This window comes from Bactrocera tryoni, chromosome 2 (genome assembly GCF_016617805.1).
Source record: "Bactrocera tryoni isolate S06 chromosome 2, CSIRO_BtryS06_freeze2, whole genome shotgun sequence".
In the NCBI taxonomy this organism is placed as follows: Eukaryota; Metazoa; Arthropoda; class Insecta; order Diptera; family Tephritidae; genus Bactrocera; species Bactrocera tryoni.
The window spans coordinates 37,894,960-37,905,054 of NC_052500.1; the positions used below are offsets into that span (position 1 = coordinate 37,894,960).

The following is a 10,095-nucleotide window of genomic DNA, read 5'->3' on the forward strand; positions in this document are numbered from 1 at the left end:
AAAAGAACAGCTGGTACGACGAGGAGTGCCGTGTCGCAGCGGAGAGAAAACAGGCTGCCTACCTCGCAACGTTACGATCGACCACAACACATGGGATAGATACCGAGAGTAGAAAAGATAAGCGAGACGCATTTGCAGACAGAAAAAGAAAGAGGCTGAAATGCGTGAGTACGAAGAGCTTGATAAGCTGGCCGACAGGGGTAATGCTCGAAAATTCTACAAAAAAATGCGGCGGCTTACAGAAGGTTTCAAGACCGGAGCATACTCTTGTAGAACCCCCAAAGGTGATCTAGTGACCGATGCCCAGAGCATACTTAAATTATGGAGGGAACACTTCTCCAGCCTGCTGAATGGCAGTGAACGCATAACGCCAGGAGAAGGCGAACCATTGCCCGACCATGAAGAAGTTCGAATAGCAATTGCCCGCCTGAAGAACAACAAAGCGGCAGGGACCGATGGATTGCCGACCGAGCTATTCAAACACGGCGGCGAAACTGATAAGGGGCATGCATCAGCTTCTTTGTAAAATATGGTCGGACGAAAGCATGCCCAACGATTGAAATTTAAGTGTGCTATGCCCAATCCATAAAAAAGGAGACCCCACAATCTGCGCCAACTACCGTGGGATTAGCCTCCTCAACATCGCATATAAGTTTCTATCGTGCGTATTGTGTGAAAGATTAAAGACCACCGTCAACAAACTGATTGGACCTTATCAGTGTGGCTTTAGACCTGGCAAATCTACAACCGACCAGATATTCACCATGCGCCAAATCTTGGAAAAGACCCGTGAAAGGAGAATCGACACACACCACATCTTCGTCGATTTCAAAGCTGCTTTCGACAGCACGAAAAGGAGCTGCCTTTATGCCGCGATGTCTGAATTTGGTATCCCCGCAAAACTAATACGGCTGTGTAAACTGACGTTGAGTAACACCAAAAGCTCCGTCAGGGTCGGGAAGGACCTCTCCGAGCCGTTCGATACCAAACGAGGTTTCAGACAAGGCGACTCCCTATTGTGTGACTTCTTCAACCTGCTTCTGGAGAAAATAGTTCGAGCTGCAGAACTAAATAGAGAAGGTACCATCTTCTATAAGAGGGTACAGCTGCTGGCGTATGCCGATGATATTGATATCATCGGTCTCAACACCCGCGTCGTTAGTTCAGCTTTCTCCAGGCTGGACAAGGATGCACAGAAAATGGATCTGGCAGTGAACGAGGGCAAAACGAAATATCTCCTGTCATTAAACAAATAGTCGTCGCGCTCGCGACTTGGCTCTCATGTCACTGTTGACATCTGTCAATGTGTTTTACGAGGGTATCTGCCTACGAAGGCTCAAATCCACCGTGCTATCTATTGCTAGTAGAACATAGATCAAATTAATGCGTTGATCAGCGCCCCAAAGCGTGAGTGCATGCACAACACTACACTCTGGAAGAAACCAAGGTATGAGTGCCGCCCCACACACATACACTTTGGTTCCAATCCGTTCGGGTGAAAACCAAAGGAGACACCCTAGCCACCTTGGTCGGGTTCGAGGCCCATCTAAAACCTCTGCCGTACTCTGGGTCCGGCACCCGGCCGCAGTGCGACTCCACACATAACTCCACGTCATAACTTTGAAGTTGTAGATAATTTCGTCTATTTAGGAACCAGCAGTAACACCACCAATAATGTCAGCCTGGAAATCCAACACAGGATTGCTCTTGCCAACAGGTGCTACTTCGGGCTGAGTAGGCAATTGAAAAGTAAAGTCCCCTCTCGACGAACAAAAACCAAACTCTATAAGTCGCTCATAATTCCCGTCCTGCTATATGGTGCAGAGGCTTGGGCTATGACAGCAACCGATGAGTCGACGTTGCGAGTTTTCGAGAGAAAAATTCTGCCTAAGATTTTTGGTCCTTTGCGCATTGGCCACGGCGAATATCGCATTCGATGGAACGATGAGATGTACGAGATATACGACTACATTGACATAGTTCAGCGAATTAAGAGACAGCGGCTACGCTGCTAGGTCATGTTGTCCGGATGGATGAAAACACTCCAGCTCTGAAAGTATTCGACGCAGAGGAAGAGGAAGACCTCCACTCCGTTGGAAGGACCAAGTGGAGAAGGACCTGGCTTCGCTTGGAATATCCAATTGGCGCCACGTAGCGAAAAGAAGAAACGACTGGCGCGCTGTTGTTAACTCGGCTATAATCGCGTAAGCGATGTCTACGCCAATTAAGAAGAAGAAGTAATTTTAATTAAAACAGAATTCATTTGGTGTTTTAAATTTACATAAAAATATTAAGACGCTTTCATTTTTATTTGTTTTAATCGTAATTTGAATATCGTTTTGTCTTAAACAAGAAATGTAATTAATTCATTAATATTTTATAATAAATAGAAAAAATTTGGGGTAACAAATTACTGGCTTTTAATATTTTCCAAAAGAGTAGGAAATTCCCTCAAAAATTATAAATAAATATATCAGTAGTGGGTATTCAATACATTCTAATGGATTAGGGAATATCCAAATTAAGCATTTGTTTGAAAATTTAAATAGTTATTAGCTGGTATTATTCATAATCTTTTATAACATTCATGGTAAGGCAAAATGTGAGGCCAAGATAAAAATTATCTATGCAACACGCTCTAAGCGTGATGTACCTGAAACGCTCAAACATTTGCGAAAATTTAGTGAAAAGGAAGATAGAACAAAAAAAAAACGTTAACTTGGGCTGCATCGAAGCTAATGTACCCTTCACAGGTGCATTTCTTTTAGTAACTATGTGTTCAGTTTGTATGGAACCTATATGCTATAGTAATCCGATCTGAACAATTTTATCGGAGATTATATTATTACCTTAAGCACTAATCTATGTTAAATTTCGTGAAGATACCACGTCAAATGCAAAAGTTTTCCATATAAACCCTTTATTCCGATCGTTCGGTTTGTATGGCAGTTATATGATATAGTGAGCCGATCTGAAAAATTTCTTCCGATATTACATTATTTCTATGAACAATAACTCATATCAACTTTCGTGAAGATATATCTTCAAAATAGGAAGTTTTCCATGCAAGCATTTGATTCCGATCTTACAGTTTGTATGGCAGCTATATGCTGTGGTTAACCGTTCTGAACGATTTCTTCAGAGATTACATTGTTGCCTTAGGAAATAACATATATCAAATTTCGTGAATATATCTTGTTAAATGCAAAAGTTTTCCCTACCAGCACTAGATTCCGAATGTTCAGTTTGTATGGCAGCTATATGTTATAGAGCTCCGATATCGGCAGTTCCGACAAATGAGTAGCTTCTTGAAGAGAAAATGACATTTGCAAAATTTCAAAACGATATCTTAAAAACTGAGGGACAAGTTCGTATATATACAGACAGATCGACTCAGCTCAACATACTGATCATTTATATACATACATATGTACTTTGTAGGGTCCCCGACGCTTCCTTCTGGGTGTTACAAACTTCGTGGCAAATTTAATATACCCTATTCAGGGTATAAAAACTCTACTATACAGAATGACACCAAAAGTGAATTTGCCGATAACGAGCAACAATAGAGTCCCTATGTAAACGCCATACATACTTGTATAACAAAGCAATTACAAAATGTGCAGAACAGCACAGAGCGATTCGACCTAAATACGCCCGGAAACTGACTTACCATTCGACGTACTTATGAATTCGAGCAACAATTTATTTTCTTTCGCCGTTGTAAATAAACCACCACGGCTGAAAAAACTTGTTTGGTAATCAGCTGATCGATACCTAACCTTAAACATGTTGTCAGATGTATTTGCAAAAGTGGACGGTTTACATTGCTGCCAGAAAAAATGTCAAAATAATAAGTACATACGCCCGTGTAACATTCAATGACTAATAAATTCTTTTTTATTCATGTTCAAAGAAAAATAATATCATATCTCATTTAATATATGGCTTAAATAACAAAAATAAAGATATTTGTAATAATAGTTGGAATAGGTACTTAAATTTCTAGCAAATAATAAAAAAGGTGCTTGGAGTCCCTACGCGTGGAAGAAGTTATACTTCTTAGTGATATTCAGAAATGCATATCATTTTGTATGAAAGAAAACTTGAACATTTAAATTCATTATGCACATTTTATAAAGCAAAGTCTAAATGAAGGAATTTTGACTCGGAAAGTAGTTCTGTCTCTTCGTTGCGGAAGGCAATATGCAGCGTAACCATCTCTCTTTCGTACTCTTCGAATTGGGTTGTCATATTATAATTTGTATATCTTATATCATGGTGTTTAGTCAATTTCTTGTATTCATTATTGGCGTTGCATTTGTATTGCGCACAAAACTGGGCCAAAATCAAATGAATTTGCTTTTTATTTTTCTTTGCAGTTTTTCAATAAATTTAAATAAGTTTCTTAATAAATTTAAATAAGTGTTTTAATAAATTTAAATAAATTTAAGTAAATTTACATGTATTTTCATTTATATTTAATTATCAACAAATTTTTTTAAAATTATTTGCCCTAGTTGTCCATTTTTTATTTTCTCACACATTTCAGCCGATTTTTGTATAGAAATTTGACCGGCGTAGAAGCAAAATGCGAAACAATCATACATATATTATGTCGTTTGCACATTTGTCTGTATGTTTGCGAAAGGAAATGTTCTACAAAAGCATATTTCTATACTTAAACAAAACTATTTGAACCATCGTATATTTCTTACATGCATAACCAAACCATACTTAAGACAACGCCACGAAAGTGTCAATGGTGAGTAGTACATGAAAAGTCACAATGTGAACGCAGGTTCGAATCTCGACGGACTTAGTGTTTAATTTTTCCTTTTTAACATCGTATACTATACTAATAAATATTTTTCTTACTAATAGAAATTAAATTTATCACAGCATATACCTAATATACATATACATAATATTGCTGTGATAAATTTAATTTCTATTAGTAAGAAAAATATTTATTAGTGTAGTCTACGATGTTAAAAGGCATACATCTTCTATCCTATCTTATGTATCTGCACATGCTCATATGAATGTATGTATACGCATGCGCGCGTTCAGAAATTCAAAAAATTCGTAGAAATGAAAGAGAAACGAAAGAAATAAAGTCACACAAAATAGTTGCGAATTCGCAAAAATGAAGGACAAACGAAAGAAAAATAATGCGCAAGCATACATAAGCGTACTATACTTATTGACTACATTATTTTTGTGTAAAACCTTGGAATTTATTCATTAAAACCACCACTCAGAAGACGTTTTATCCGTTGTAAGTGAACGATTTTCGAAGAAACAACATTTCTAATATGCCACAAAACAAAATTAGAAATGAAGTTCATAAACCTCACGCTGTCAAATAAAACGATATACCTCGTCATCGCGGGTCGATTTCCAAACAATGTAAATGAAGACTAACTACAGAAATGATGTATAGTCTTAATTTTTTAAAGGCCAACGCAGAGTATTTCACGCAAAAGTCACACAAAATAGTTGAGAATTCGCAGACATGAAAGACAAACGAAAGAAAAAGACGTATAACTTCAATAATACACAAGCATACAAACATACATATGAGCAGCAGCAAGGAAAGAGGTAACAATCGGCGATCCATTGTATATTTCTTTCATGCATAACCAAACCATAATTACGACAACGCAATACAAGTGTCAATGGTGGTGTTGGTGGTAAGCGCTTGAAAAATTACGACGAGCAAGTAGGTTCGAATCCCAACAGAATTTATCATCAACCAAAAATTGAAACATTGTTCTACAAAAACAACAATAGCATAAGCATGGCAACATTGTGTTGTTAGTAGAGGTTGCGCAGTTATGAATTTAACGCAACCTTTTCCGAACTCGCATAAGAAGTATAACTTCAAAAAGACAAAAAATATGGGTGGAAAAAATATAATAATAAGTACATCAGGTATCTGTGAATGAAAAAACGTATTAATTTGAGTTTTCTGGCTCCTATTTGATTTTTATTTACTTCTTTCATCAGTATCTGGTATATTCGCCATTATTTTCAATTCCTTTTGAGATTCGATTTTGAAAACTGGAGATAATTGGAGTCTCATACCAGGTTTTTTCAACAAAACTCCCTAACTGATCCTTATTTTGGAACGATTGCTTCCCAATCCGTTGCTTTAGCTTCCCCAAAAGTTTTTAATTGGATTCAACTCGGGAGATTGACATGGCCTTCTAAGAAAAGTCACACCATTGTCCTGGAACCAATCTTTTACCAACCTCGACGTATGCTTATAATTATCCTGCTGAAATTTCCATATTAGTGGCATACTTTCCTCAGCATATGGCAGCATCGTGTTTTCCAAGATATCTTTATATTCGAATCTATTTATGCTACACCATACCACGAAAAGCAGCCCCAGACCATTATGTTGCCGCCACCGTGTTTAACGGTCTTTTTGTAGACTGTGAAGGCAAATCTTTGCCTTTCGGACGACAAACGTTCCGTCAGGCATCATTTTCGAACAAATTAATTTTTGTTTCGTCGCTCCACAAGATATTGCGCCCACTTTTTCTCACCACTTGGGCCGGACCAATTTGAATGATTTTTCGCGAAATGTAGTATTATCTCAATTTTTTTTTCACAATTATGGTATTCTGGCTATCCTGCCAGGTAAATTAGCTCGATATAGTATTCGTCGAGCCATTCGGGAAGATATTATGTTACCAATATCGGCTGATATTATCCTTGAAGATACCAATGGGTCCTTTTTACCAAGAGTGACGATACGGTTGTCCGTTGTTGTTTATGTCTTTTTTGGTCGACCGCGAGTTACAACATTCTTTTTCATCTTTAGGACATTCTGCACGAAATACAATGAACGGTCTAATGTTTTAGCAATATTCCTAAGACTTTGGGCCTCTTTTCTGAGATTTAAGACGCTTTCCTTTTCCTCCGCACTGCAATGCTTTTTTCTACCCATCTGTACAATTTTTTAGTTTTCAATGCGTTTTAAACATGGAGCTATACAACCGAAAGAGCAAACCATTACAATAAATCGTCCGATTTGCTGAAAATCTTAAAACAATTACCAATGTACTTATTATTTTGACCACTTAGAAACACGAGCAGCAACAATCAATTGCCACGCTACAAAGAGGGGATTCAGTATTTTCTTTTCATTATAAAAGGTACTACAATATCGAATTTAATAAAATTAACCCTTAGTTGCATTCGTGTACTTCACCAAATATTCAAAATTCAATCATGAATGCAGCCTAAAGGAATGTACTGTAAAGGAATCGTTTTTGTAAACAAAATAAGGATTCCTGTTTTGTTATGGATTAAAATGTAAGAAAATACCTTAATATGCAAAATTTTTGGAATATGCTTTTAAGTATTGCATATGCACAGCGGATATGCATATGTACAGATCATATTACATATGTAAATTAGTAAAAATGGCTTTTTTTACTTTCACAGCTGTTACTCGCTTTATTCTTTATTGCTTAATGAACTCTAGCATTCCACTTCAACCTGACCTGACTTGCTTGTTTTGCTCCACGGAGAAACGGTTCTGTTTTGTTCTTTCGAGCTGCAGCAGAGAACGTATATTTATAGAAAAGGTCCAACAGCGGACAAGCGTGTAAACTGTCAAAAGCTAACAAAATGCGATGAGCGTGTTTCACCACAGCTAGCTCAGAAGGATAAATGTTAACAGTGGCGCGTGAACAGAGCTGAGCATTTAATGAAAATTATGCTCTGAAATATACATTGCTATTACAGACGTATGTTGGCCTTTTGCTTATATTTTTACATGTCATCATATTAATTGATGATTATCATTTTGCGTATTTTTATAAATACATGCAAAACTGATAATATTCTAATTAAATTATGCTATTTCCAAAACAATAATTGTAGTTAATGTACGAAAAAAAGCAATTTTTTAAATATTTCTTTTGTTTGATACTATAATATATGTATGTAATTTCATACAATATGTTTGTATATACTTATGCTATATATATATATTATGACATACTATCATAATATCCTAAAAAACTTAATATATTACTATAATATTGTATGTAAATTACATTTCTTCACTTAAATTTTCATACGCATCTAGATATTAGCACATAGTTACATACATATATACACATGTAAGTAGAATTCAAATTCAAATCGTGATATTATCATTTATCAGTAAAAAGTGTGCGCGCACTGCTCTATATGTACATACATATGCATATGTGTACGACATTGCCGAACAAATAATGTATACACAAACCAACATACAAATATGCGTACACATGTAAATATGTGCGTATGACATTCCCACACAAATAATGCATACACAACATACATATTTACATGCGTTCACATGTACATAAATATGTCACCCGCAAAAATTACAAATATTGTTCTACAAAAACAACAATGGTTTCAAATAGCGTCACAAGTCAATATGGCAGCCAAATAGTCGATGACCAAATATGTAGAAAAACTCCTAACAACAATATTTTCATTCATGAACGCAAGCGCACTTTCAACAGGCAAACTTGCTTCATTGATAAAAACAAACACTATCACATCTCCCCGAACAAGCCTTTGCCTACAAGCGTCTTTTCGCGACGATGACAAAAGCTAAAATCATAAATTTAACAATTTCTGATATTTGTATGAGAAGGAAAAAGTGACAACGCCGCAAATATAAGTATTCAAGTATTAGAATAAAATTGACAACATAGATTATTTGTCGATTTTCAAGTCAAGAAATGTGTCAAAGAAAATATTCAATATTCCTCTGATTTATGTGTACAGTGGATCCCGGTTAAGTAGTACTCCGCTTAAATGACAATCATCCCTCTTAACTGCCTATATCTTGCTGCATCTCACGCTTTGTTTTTTGAAATACATCGAAATTATTGTTTTAAGTACCACTCGATTAAGTATCCGCACTCGCTTATGTGCAATATTATATTTTTATTTTTAACAAACTACAAAAATCTGTATCTTTGATTGGGGCACTAACAAGGATTGACTGTATTTGTCAAGGAATGTAAAAAATATTTTTACGCGGCCTGCAAAAATCTGCGTCGATATGTATGCAAGCTTATACAGAAACATACATACACATTAACGCTGGTTTGTTGTAAAAGCTGTTACAGCGACAAGGGAAGCAGTGGCAATTGACGATTGTTCGTTTGTGTTTTCGTCACAGCTCGGATTTTTTACCAACAACACAATGTTGTGAAGCTTTGTCGTCGCGTCATTCTTTCGACACATTGACTCTTTGACATGAACGCAAAAAATATGAGCTTCGCTATTGGTTGTCCGCGTCAACGGAAATTTCGCATAAAGCATTGAATGTACATTTGTTGCATGTAGACAAATTTACAAACATTATGCGTATGGTTCTTTTACATTTGTTTACATGCACACATATATAGGCAAACGTGCGACCGCTTGGTCTCTTAACATGATATCGAAAAGTTTAATGACCAAAGCAAATATTTATTTAAGTATATAAATACATGTATGTACAATGTTGTACCAAACCTATATAAAATGCATATTTATGTAGTAATACAAATCTTATTGAATTATATATTTGCAAAGATTTTATGGAATTCATCATAAAATAGCTCAATTTTAAAATATATGTATGTATATGTACATACTTATGTACTTTCATAACAAATATATGTATACCGATCTATAAATTATATGCAGCATCGTTTACGCATAGTAAAAAAGGGAATCTGTAAGCGTACATTCCTTAACATCGGAAAGAGTATACTTTTTCTCATTTAACACTGAAAATGCTCAATTCTGCTATTTTCGTGTCCCCTGATGTTAAGTGGTGAAACACGCTAATAATTTTCTGTGGGGGAAATTTTGTAAATATCCCAAAATTGAAATATCACTAAATTCTCGACATAGTGAACCTTCTCTATAAATATACATACGTTCTCTGCAATTAGTTTGCACTATATGTTGTTTTTATGTAGTAACAAACAATTTTTAACATCCTGCATTCAAGCAGAAATGTAAATACATATACAAATACATATGTATATTAGAACTATGTTCACTTTTATACATTATGGA

General features: G+C 35.8%; 1 pseudogene; it reads right to left on the minus strand.

The window, feature by feature from the left end:
* Positions 1-5,255: 5,255 nt before the first annotated feature.
* Positions 5,256-5,455, minus strand: LOC120769853 (annotated as a pseudogene).
* Positions 5,456-10,095: the final 4,640 nt, after the last annotated feature.